At 38.6% G+C, this 12,590-nt stretch overlaps 1 protein-coding gene across 1 annotated transcript in view; it reads left to right on the top strand.

Annotated features, from left to right (window-relative positions):
* Positions 1 to 7,128: 7,128 nt before the first annotated feature.
* LOC149781227 (uncharacterized) overlaps positions 7,129 to 12,590 on the top strand; it is a 74,273-nt gene continuing 68,811 nt past the window's right edge. The window contains exon 1 of the mRNA XM_089935310.1: positions 7,129 to 7,439. The gene's annotated coding sequence lies outside the window, so the exon portion shown is untranslated. The remainder of the gene's footprint in view (positions 7,440 to 12,590) is intronic.

Raw genomic sequence — 12,590 nt, 5'->3', positions numbered from 1 at the left:
TCACCAAAGGAAAAGTCACGGTGAAACTCCATTTTCGAAAACGGTTCTCTCACGCCTCGTAAGTAAGTCATGTATCCAGTGTACCAAGGGGTTGCTCGACAGCGAGGACACGGCTTAGGAGACATGTTAAAATCGGCCTTTCGTTCGGTGGCCCCAGTGTTGAAACCGATGGTGACACGCGGATTGCATGCCTTGAAAGATGCGGCACTGACGCAAGGCAAAGAATTTCTCCAAAATGTCATCATCGACAAACAAAACCCTAAAGAAGCCTTCATGAGGGCAGGCAAAAATGTCTTGCTGCAAACGGGTAAAGACATTTTAGGCCAACGAGAAACACCTATAAATGCCCTGCACGCTACCGAGTCAGGCATTCAGCAAGGACAAGGCAGAAAAAGACGACGAAGAAAACACCCTTTCACCAGACTTCAAGCGAGAAAGGCCAAGAAAAGAAGAACCGTTCGAGACTTAGACGTTTTCGATTATTGAGAAAAAAGAGACAAAAAAATGATGCACCGAGAATCTTGCGCTTGTTCCAAGACGGAACTGGATCTGTTTGCCATGCCCCCCACGATGATGACGATGCAAGAATCCCAGTGGGTGGAATTTCACCCCGTCTCCTCACTGACCGATTCCGCTCCCATCGAGTTTGAAATCAAAGGACAGCCCGAAGATTACATCGATCTGAATAGCAGTTACTTGTACCTGAAAGTCAAAATTCTAGATAAGACTGGAGGTGCTATAGACGATGAAGCAGTAGCTCCCGTCAACAATTTCATGCATTCCTTGTTCAGTGGAGTGGACTTGTACTTGAATAACAAACTGGTCAGTAGCAGCATGGATACTTACCCTTATCGTGCCTACCTGGAAAATCTCTTGACGTACGGAATAGATGCCAAGAACACTCATCTCAATGCCTGTGTGGTATGGGAAGCTGACGAACCTACCAAGTTTGAAATATTGGAAACTGATGAAAAGAAAGACAACAATGATGGATTTGTAGAACGAAGAAAGAGAATCACGGGAGCCGACACAAGTTTAGAACTGATGGATCGTTTGCATTTGGACATGTGGTTGCAAGAAAAGTATTTGCTGAACGGGATGGATGTCCGCCTGAGACTGAATCGTAGCAGTGCCGCTTTCCATTTGATGGCTGATAGTGACGGTTACAAAACCAAAATCCTAGAAGCCAGACTCTACGTACGCCGTGTGGAAGTGTTACCTAAAGTGGGAAACGACATCAGTCAGACGTTGAGCAGAACGACTGCCAAGTATCCCATACGACGCGTGGAAGTGAAAACCTTCACCATTCCCAAGGGACAGCGATCCATGATCGAAGATCATCTGTTCCAAGGACAGTTACCCAAACGTTTGATTGTTGGTATCGTCGAGAATACAGCCTTCAACGGAGCTGCCGAAAAAAATCCTTTCTACTTTCAACACTTTGGCGTGTCCAAAATCGAAGTCAGTCGCGATGGCAAGACCTTGTGTACCCGACCTTTCGAACCTGACTTTACCAAGAAGAATTACTTGATATCGTACTTGTCCCTGTACGAAGCCACCGGACAGTTAGGAACCAATACCAGTCATGGTATTACGTACGAGGATTATGCAGGAGGCTACGCTTTGTGGGCTTTCGATTTCACTCCAGACCAAGGCAGCGACGAGGGACATTTCCATCCTATAAAATCCGGCCAGATTCGTGTGGAAATTCAGTTTAAAGACCGAGACCCTGATGAAACGGTGAACGTCATCCTGTATGCAGAATTCGATAATACCATAGAAATCAACAGTTTGAGAGAAGTCATCCTAGATTACTAGAAACCATGGAAGACTGTTATCCCTCTTTACCTAGTGGAGAAACTTTTAGTGTTGCATTGTTGTTAAAAAATGTTAGAGTTGTTGTTTAGTGTTAAGTGATTTTTGAATAAAAAATGTTGTGTTTTGATAAAATTGTTTGATGTTATATTGTTGGATTATTGTTAAAAAATGTTAGAGTTATTGTTTAGTGTTAAATGATTTTTGAATAAAAATTGTTGTGTTTTGAAAAAAATGCCTTTGTCTTTTGTTTAGCTATAAGAATGTTGGATTGATGCTCTTTCATTTCTTACTATCCCTCTCATGACACTCACTAAACGTTGCGACTCAAAAACCGTGTGGAGGATGTTTTCCTTCACTTCCGCGCTTTGACTTTAAGAACCGTGTTGTTTCCAGTCTAACCATCCATTGTCGACTCATCCTCCTAAGAAGATGTGCTCCAAACTAGCTAAACTCAACGAAGCCTACGTGAATTTGCATAGGGTCAGACACAGTCTGATACCGAAGCCAGAAGAAATAGAGAATGTGAGAATGTTAAAAATCACTGAAGACCTGATAGAAGAGCTCTTCAGAGAAGAAATGAACAGGGAAAAAGAAGAATGGACAGAGAAGTACAGACTTCAGAGACAGCAGCAACAACAACAACAAGAGCAGCAGCAGCAACCTGAAGCTGACAGAGGCTTTGTCGATTGTCGTATCGACACCAAAGAGTTCTTCTTCTCTTTCCGAAGAAGCAGACCTATCGCCAGAAAGTCTATCCTCAGAGGACATCGCATTCTTAGAAACTAAAAAGAATGCCATAGCAAAACAAAAAAAAAAACAGCCCTTTTCAGGGCTACCCAATACTCTAGAAAAGAAATAACAATCGATTTGCCAATGTGTGTAGGTAGAGTAGTGTGAAAATAAACACTAACTCTTTTTTAAAAAAAATGTGAGGGTATGTGTTTGTGTGTTTGTGTTTGTAAGTGGTTAAGTAAGTTGGTATGGATAGTAGATTAAAATGATGTCTTTTTTTTTTTTTTTTTGGTGTTTGAGGTGTAAATTTGGGGTTAGATTGGATTGCTTTGCGTATGTGGATAGTCTATTGAAGTGATTTATAAAAAAATTTAAAATAGTGATGGGTAGCATAAAAAAGTGAGTGAGTGTTTCTTTTAGGTCCGCGCGTTGTTGTTTTTTTTGGTTATGATCTAGGTAAGATCAATTTTATGTTTTTAGGGGGATGTTTTCCATCACGTCCGCGCTTTCACTATAAATTGAAACTCGTACGGCAGTCCAGCTACCCTTGTTGATTGATCAACACCAATAATGAACACGAGACTGGAGAAACTGTTGAAACTTCATGTGCATCTGGAATATGCCAGGCGCATAATAAATGAACTGGCCGCGGAAGCCATTGTGGAGGAGGGAAGGATAAGAGAGGAGGAGGAAAGAAGAAACAAAGAAGAGGAGGAGAGAAGATATAAAGAAGAAGAGGAAAGAAGATGCAAAGAGGAGGAGAGAAGATACAAAGAAGAGGAGGAGGAGGAAAAGGAGAGAAGAAGAAGAAATTTCAGAATCCCAGAGAGCGAAAATTGGGATTCTAAAGCGACATATCCTGCCTCTGCTCTCTCCCCCAAAAAGGTAAAAAGTAACGGGGGGACAAGATGTGTATGCAGCGCCAGGCCTGGAAGGTGCCACCATTAACCAGGTGTCCATGAAGTTCCAAACAAAAAAACAGCCCTTTTCAGGGCTACCCAATACTCTAGAAACGAAATAACCATCAATTTGCCAATGTGTAGGTAGAGTAGTGTGAATATAAACACTAACTCTTTTTTAAGATAGTGTGAGGGTATGTGTTTGTGTGTTGGTGCTTGTAAGAGCTAAGGTATGTTTGTAGGAATAGTAGATTATGGGTTTCTTTATTGTTTCTTAGCGTAGGTGAAGAGTATAGTTAGGGTTCTGTAAGCGCTCACGTACGATTGTGTGGATAGTAGATTATGGATTTTGTTTATTGTTTCTTAGCGTATGTGGAGAGTATAGTTAGGGTTTTGTAAGCGCTCACGTACGATTGTGTGGATAGTAGATTATAGATTTTGTTTATTGTTTCTTAGCGTATGTGTTTGTGTGTTTGTGTTTGTGTGTTTGTGTTTGTACCCGCTCACGTACGATTGTGTGGATAGTAGATTATGGATTTGTTTATTGTTTCTTAGCGTATGTGGAGAGTATAGTTTGGGTTTTGTAAGCGCTCACGTACGATTGTGAGGATAGTAGGTTATGGATTTTGTTTATTGTTTCTTAGCGTATGTGTTTGTGTGTTTGTGTTTGTGTGTTTGTGTTTGTACCCGCTCACGTACGATTGTGTGGATAGTAGATTATGGATTTGTTTATTGTTTCTTAGCGTATGTGGTGAGTATAGTTTGGGTTTTATTATATGAAATGAAAAAGTAGGGGATGTTTTCCTTCACGTCCGCGCGTTGTTTGGTCATGATCTAGGTAAGATCAATTTTACGTTTTAGGGGGATGTTTTCCTTCACGTACGCGCTTTAAGTATAAGAACCCACAGTATTCGTCGTTCAAACCATTCTGCAAAGAATAAAAAAAGAAGATGGCTTCTAACCAAATGGACAAAATACAAACATTACAAGACGTTTTAGACAACTTCGGAATGATGGAGCAGATGTTGATAAGACTGGATGAAGACCATTATTCCTATAGTCCCCATCGTGTAAAGATGGAAATTAATAACTTAAAAAAGGTAAAGGACAAGATTAGTGGTGTCATGAAAGAGATAAAGGAGGAGAACGAGGATGAAGAGGAAAGAATAAGAATAAGCAAATGGAACGAAAAGATTGAAAAAGAAGAAGAAAATGAGAAGAGGAAGAAAGAAGAGGAGGAAGAGAAGAAGAAAGAAGAGCAGGAGAAAAAGAAAGAGAAGGAGAGAAAGAGTGTTGGAGATAAAATAAGAACTTGGTGGAGAAAAAGAAGAAATTAGAAGCAGAAGAAGAAGAAGAAAACCCAAAGGCCCTTTTCAGGGCCAGCCATATTTCTCGAAAAGAGATAGCCTTTCCATTGCCTACCCCTTTTTAAAAAAATTTAAAAAAAAAAAATCCCATATTCAATTCCCCTTGACGCTATAAAGTCCCACCCTGTTTAAATTCCTATGACGCTAAACCGTCCCACGATTTTTCTCCATGTTAATTTCCCTTGTCGCTAATCTGACCCACGATTTTTCTCCATGTTAAATTTCCCTTGACGCTAGTCTGTCCCAGGGGTCTCTGTAATGCTAATTCCCATTGACGCTAATGTATCCCACCTTACTACTAACATTCAGTCAATTCTTATATACAAATATATTCAGAACCTTTAATGTCACATTTGCAAGTTGTTTCCGTTAAAACTAGCGCAGTGTTGCATTCCGTTTTTTCACAGGGATCCAGAAATTGGGAGGGGGTGGGGAAATTAATTTGAGATGAAACCCTTGACACAGTCATGGGTGGTGAAGCCCATGGAAACTCCTGCAATTTTAGCGTTTCCAATACAAAGTTTTATCCCTCTAGCTGGATAGAAAACTTTCTTTAGGAAACGTTCTGTTTCACGCTAGTTTTAAGGGGATTTATGTGTTGGGATAGTGAGCCAATAAATATGTAACAGTGTCATTTCAGGGTTGAACGGATCCCCTCCCCTTAATATGTATGTTGTAATTTTATAACTGTTGCCAGACTGTTGAAGAGGAGTGTTATATTAGTGTCCACAGTTAATAAATAGCCCCAACAAGTTAATGTTTCTCATTATGTAATGCTAGTCCTTCCTTAAATAAATTTCTTCTATGTCTTTCCTAACTTATACTCGTAATTTTATTTTTAAAGGGTCCGTGTGTTTGCAGGGAGATTTGATACAACGTTATTCAAACCGATTCGGACTTGTCACTAATACATTCGCCGTTTGCCGTATAAATAGTCTTGACATCCAAAATTAAAGTTCTGAGATTGGGTGTGTGCATTTCGTTGCTTTGAAGGATATGTATATACCCCTTTATACCCTGTAAATATATTTCCTGTTTGACATTGGAATCCCATAGACATCTAAGTTAGCCCCCACATATGCATAGTAAACAAGAACAGTGGTCGAAGTTAAGTGTACCACAAAAGGCAGTTTCACGTTGGTAGACCTAGCAACACAATCGACTGTTTTAGTCCGATTTCGAGTCTAACAGCCGTTGTTGTAGCTGTTCTTGTGTTGTTACAAATATTCAATTTTCTCGTTATCAACGTGGAAGGAGGGTGCATCAACTCAAACTCCAAGTAGAAAGGAGGAATTCGTCATTATCTCTGTTTGTTTTTATTTGGCTAAGGCTGCAAACGCCAAAATTATACAAATTTTGACCAAAAATCTAAAAATCTAACGAGGTATGGAACTCGATATTTTTTCTTGCATCCAAGACATATGTGCTACACACCATGCAACTCAACAAGATTCAGTGATCGAGTATGCTAATGCAATGTCCTGAAAAATGAAATGAAACTTTATTTTTTGAATAAAAAAAACCCCAAACAAACCTGACTTTCTTGTGTGCGATTCTTTTCAAGGAAGACCAGGAACTCGATTCTGATATTAAATCTGGGAATAAACAATTCTAAAACTAAATTGAATCGGATGAACTATTCTAGTTAAGTTGTACTACTACTACTACTACTACTACTACTATGCGATATACAAGAGAAATAAGCCCTTTTTAATTGTTTTGGAGAGGAAATTAGGTCAGACACGCCTGGATATTCCTGAACATTCTATTTGCGGGGAAAATTAGAAAGGAAAGAAATCAATAACAGCAACAACAACATATACCATATATATTTAAAAGCCGCTTGTCTCCAACGTTATTTCGAATTATTTTGTATAAATGGAGCAATCCATTTTCGGAATATGAATTGACTCACTTTGGGAAGACTGTACCAACTTAACAACGGAGGTAATGCAACCTGTGACGCGTAATATTAGGATTTTCCTTCTGTAACATTGTCTAGAACGTATATATTCTGCCTATACAAATTCAGTCACAAAACGAAACAAAAATATAACATTTTTAAAATATTGATATATGCTACTGCTGTCTACGTTCGCTGATTTGTTCAATACAGCTGCCAGTGTTCTAAAGGTAAAAAGCAGAATACATTATGCGGATTTACCTATAAAATGTACAAAGTAAAGGATACTATTGGATAACGATGGAAAGATCATTTACGCTGGCAGTGATTGGTTATGCGGGTTAGTGTACATTTAGTTTCGTTTTAAGCTAAGTATATGTTCGTATTGATAGTCACGCCAGATGTTAGATTCCGAGCAGGAAGAAGATACGTCAACTCACCTTTAGGGGTTCGTCATAACGCTGTGTTCTTTTTTGAGAATGTATTTGTAGCTCACCTAGCCCTATCACCAAGTGAGTTCATGTGACCCAGTATCCATCGGGTATCGCCCGTCCGTTGACAATTGCTACCACTCTGGAGGCGATGTTTCAGTTTCGATTTCGATGGAATATGGATACGAAGTGGGGTCGAAGGTATTACGACCCTCTGGTTGAACCGTACATTTTATGAATAGCCATATAATTCATCATATCATTTCGACCAGTTGTGCGTCGGCTGATGGTAAGTATCTGACCTTATATATTGTTACGGTATTTTAAGTATTTTGAGTGCAAAATGATAAATCGATTATACATTGTAAATGAAAGAAGATGGACACCATATAGCAAGCAGCAGAGAGGGCGAACAGACCAAATGATTCCGACAAACAAAATAAAACAAACAAAAAAATAAAATCTGTAGAAATGTCCAGATTTTCACAAATAAACGTTTCCTTGAGATGATTTTATTTTTTGTTGAAACCAACCCCATCAATAAAACCCTATCGAAAAGGTGGCTGAAAAATAAAGTACTCCACGTGTTTATTTATTTTTTTTTTGTTTAATTACTGGACGACCAACGTTGGTAGGCGCCCTCTCTGCTGCTATATTAATTAAAAATTTTTATCAAGACCCACACGATATCTTGTTCTTGGATCATGTAAATTTATTGTTATAAATCCATGCGGAGTAGCTTGCGCTCGTGAGAAGAAATTTCTGAATTTAATTATATCCATGTCACCACCACACCAAGTTTGATGAATATTTCGCAGCGTGTGTGTGTCTACACCATTAAACACAACTAAAATGTTGCAGTTGTCCCTGATCACTTTTGGTATTTGTGTATATCGTTGAGTAACATAGATCACATCTGTATTTTTATGTCTACCTCGGGAAAATATTCTAGCTGGATTTGATTGTTTATCTAGCATCACATCGTCGTATACAACTAAATTATTGATAAATCCGTCTAAAACATCTACGGACGGTGCTTCATCAATATCGGTTATAAACTCTATAACATCATTACCCTCGTCCAGTAATCGCGCGTTTTCACTAAAATCTTTAAGTACATCATAACATCGTTGATCATCAGCGGATGGTGCTACTAAATACAATTTATGCCATTTCAACCATCTCATTATCAGATTAAGTAATAACTGCGTCTTACCCGATCCAGATGGTCCTATGATAATCATTCTGATGGAGTTCGGTAGCGCAGGATGATGTTTAACTGGCTCTCGTTTTCTTGTCGCTGAGAAATCAATTATATCCATATATATTATATCATGAGTTTATATTGTTTACGCTGTAGATTTAAAACTCCAACTGTTGATTTAGCTACGGTTACAACAAAAAATAAAAAAAATAGCGTATGGTGGAAAATGTTCTGTATGCGGTAGGAAGAAATTTTCGTTTTTACCTAATAAGCGCGGTGGTGATATTGCTAATTTGATGTCAAAGTTTCCAGGTGCTCCATGGGCTAAATACAGCGGAGAAAAACATCTACCAGGATATAATTATTGCGGTCCTGGTACCAGACTTGATATCAGGCTCGATAATCAAGATCAACCAAAACCAGGCGAGGAACCAATAAACGCTATTGATCGAGCTTGTCACGCTCATGATGTTGCGTATAAAAGTAAAAATCTACAAGATAGACATATTGCGGATGTGAAATTAATTCACGCGCTAGATTCCATAAAAAATAAAAATATCAAAGAAAAATTAGCTAATTGGTTAGTAAGATCCGCGATGAAAAGTAAATTAGCGCTTTGGGCTGGTAATATATAAATGGAATCTATTTATTATTCACCGAGAGGATACTGGAGAGGCAAAGCAGCAATTGGTAAACTTGCTGATGCAGCAGCGGTTAAACATTCTACTGCTAAAACGTGGTTATCTAAACAAGCAATATGGCAAATTTATCTACCACGTCCTAAACAAATTCAGTACGCGTATTTCGATGTCAGTGTTCCCAATGAAGTTCATCAAGCTGATATTCTGTTTTTACCGCATGATACTGTGCGTGGAAAAACGTACAAGTACGCGTTAACCGTAGTTGATGTTGCAAGTAGATATAAAGAAGCAGAACCGTTATCGACGAAAACATCATCTGAAGTAGCCGATGCGTTTGAGCGAATTTATCAACGAGGTGGTGGACCACAAAGTGGTCTGCGATGGCCACAGCTACTACAGGTTGATCCTGGTAAGGAATTTCTTGGTCCAGTATCATCGTTGATGAAACAACATAATACCAAAATACGACGAGGACATACTGCAATTCACCGTGATCAGGCAATTGTTGAGCGATTATTTGGATATCAATACGCGAGGGAATTTATTCAGGATAAAAGATCTCGCGAATGGGTTGCAAAATTACCAAACGTGATAGCTGCATTAAATAATGAGATTACACGAACAACCAACATGAAACCCATTAGCGCGGTCACAAAAAAAAAAATATACCAACGCAACGAAAAGATGTTGAAAAACAGAAAATATTGGGTGATGTCACAGTCAGATATTTATATGAGCCTGGTGAACTTGAAGGTGGTAGCGCGAGAGCGACTGATCCTATTTGGAGTGTTACCACACACAAAATATCCACCGCGACAAGATCGCCAGGTAGACCTGCAATCTACAGATTAGATTCGGCTGCTCCTCAACGTGGATTTGTACGTGAGCAAATACAAATAATCCCCACGGATACACAACTACCACCGCGATCACTTAACTAGCACTAGCGCCAAGGGTGCCTGCACCCCGACGTCGATTACACTCGAGACAGGTCAGCATGATATTTTCTCGTATATGACCGCGACTATTATCTTTTCTGTCCACGGTAAATTGTCTTGAATCATTACTCGAATACCGCCATAACATTATACAATTGCAACTTGTGCAATGATTATTCTGCTGCTGTTTTAACTCAATAATAAATTCAACATCAAGATCAAAGTCGCGTTTATTTTTTTTATCAGATTGTTTATATCCGATTAATTTTTTTCTTATTATATCATCATCGATGATGTTAAATTTATCAACGATTTCAGGAATTATAATTCTACGTAATTGAGATATTTTTCTGACCCTCGATACCGCTAAATAGACTAAATTTGACCACTCGATGTGATCGTCCACAATCCAGACTCGTGTGTCAGAAATGGTTAATCCCTGAGACGAGTGGATCGTCATAGCGTATCCCAATACCCATGGAGATTTGTCAGCGCGCAATGCATCTTCGACTACACTGATATCAACGGTGACAATATCATTTAATACGAGATTCTATTTTTCAGTCTGCCCTGGAATATCAACATTAATATTTTGTTTTCGTGTATCTGATGGTCTATAACACAACGGTACGGGTAATTCTGAATATTTTTCTTTATGTAGTTGAAATAACTGCTGTTGTAAATCGCCTCTAATTATTTTTCTGCTTGCTACTATCAAATCGTTGGGTCTCCATAAATTTAAAAAATCGCTCATTGAGGTCTCTGAGATTACTCCACGTATTATTTCACACTGAATTTTGTTTGATTGTAATCTGATTAATTTTTTAAACTCCTTTAAATTTGCATCGAGAGCTCTATGATCATCATCTATTTCTTCGTAATAATCAACGGAATTTTTTGACCAATCATGTGGAGATGGTCCAACAAAAGGCGGTGGTTGACCATGATCGCCACACATTATTATAGCGGTATTTTTCGTCAGCAACCAATCAAGAAACGTTTTTAATGTATCCAATGACACCGTACATATCTCATCCCAAATAATTATTTTAGGCATATATTTTTCTCCCATTCGTTCAGGAGTCCATGTATCCCCGCGCCACCGAAAGAAACTATGATACGTGCTAGATTGTACTTGTCGTTGTTTCATCTCGCGTGCAAGTCTATGTGTGGGTGTCAGCACGATCATATCCGAATTTCTAAAAACATTAATTGCTCGAGTCGTTTTGCCGCATCCACCAGGTCCATTGAGATATACTGTCTTATATCTGGTTATTGGATCACTCACCGGCGGCGCTTTCGACATTTCTGATATTTTATTACCCTCACGATAAAAATCTCTCATTGGAACATCTGCTGATTCTGTGTAATTGTGTAATATTTCTTTTTTTTTATTCTCCACGAACTCCATCGTTCATCACTACCCATAAATTCCATAACAGATTCTAAATGTTTACTCGAAATATAAAACGAATCTGTTGCAACTCTGACTGCGGTCTTGGGAAATCTATTAATCATCGATAATAAATTTATAGAAACATAAGCCAACATGGAAGATCTTAGATGAGTATACTGTGGGGAGACGTCATTTATGTAACTAACGATCGTGCCCAATTTTGTTCCGTCGGATAAATAAACATTTTCTCGATTTACAAATATATTTCTCTCTGTTGTATCAGCGATTATAAAATCGTGCTCGGCATCATCTAAAATTAATCGTGTATGATGTCTTTTATGATCATATGCACCACCTTGAGTAAATTTACCTATAATTTTTCTACCGAGATCTTTTGCGGTTTTGAGTTTAATCTCGAGAATTTTAGGAGCTTCTTTGATAATATCATCTTCGGAAACATCAGGACATTTTTCCTTAAACTCGCTAATAACTTCATGGAGATTGATATAATCTGGCATGGGCAACCAAACTTCGGTCTGCGCGTGATATGATATAATTGCCTCACTGACCACCAACGATGTCAGTATCGCATAATCTAGCATATATCGTAACAAAACTATAGGTGCCCAACGTTTTTCACAAAAATGTCTGCCAAACCAAACATAACAAATCTTGTGAAGATTTGCGTTAACCTCGAATGATTCAACACAAGCAAATCCAGTCAGATCAAAATCAGGTAATGGTCCATTAATTGCCACTCGCGTCATCTCGTTTGTGGGGTGACCGAATCTTTTAAAGTATACGGAACAATCTCCGTATCCTAGGAAACTTCCCGGATAACATGCAATCATATCAACCGAAATAACATCATTGTAATTATACTTGGTATTCCATAATCCGCCATGTCCGTATTCGACGCAACTTGCGCGTACGTCCTCGAGTAAATCAAATCGTGTTGGTTTCCATGAATTTCGTTCTCTAGCGAAATGAGCCGCAACAGATGGAACGGTAAAACAATTAGTTAGTAATTTGTCAGTATTTTCCGCGAAAAACTTATCCGCGAGATTTTTCATCTCGTCATGGAGAGATTCTGTTCGATATATTTCACCGTTTGGTCTAACAAACTGATCAAATTCACCTTCCTCATTACTTTTAAATAACCATACCGATACAGGATCGTTTTTACTTATTTCGTTGATAAAATCAAACATACTATCTGCCCCCATATCTGGGGGGTAAAATCTAACAGTTCGATCACGTG

Source organism: Sinohyriopsis cumingii, chromosome 15, assembly GCF_028554795.1.
Source record: "Sinohyriopsis cumingii isolate HCF-2022 chromosome 15, ASM2855479v2, whole genome shotgun sequence".
Lineage (NCBI taxonomy): Eukaryota > Metazoa > Mollusca > Bivalvia > Unionida > Unionidae > Sinohyriopsis > Sinohyriopsis cumingii.
Note: the sequence above shows the minus strand (reverse complement) of the source record. Positions and strands in the feature narration are given on the sequence as shown.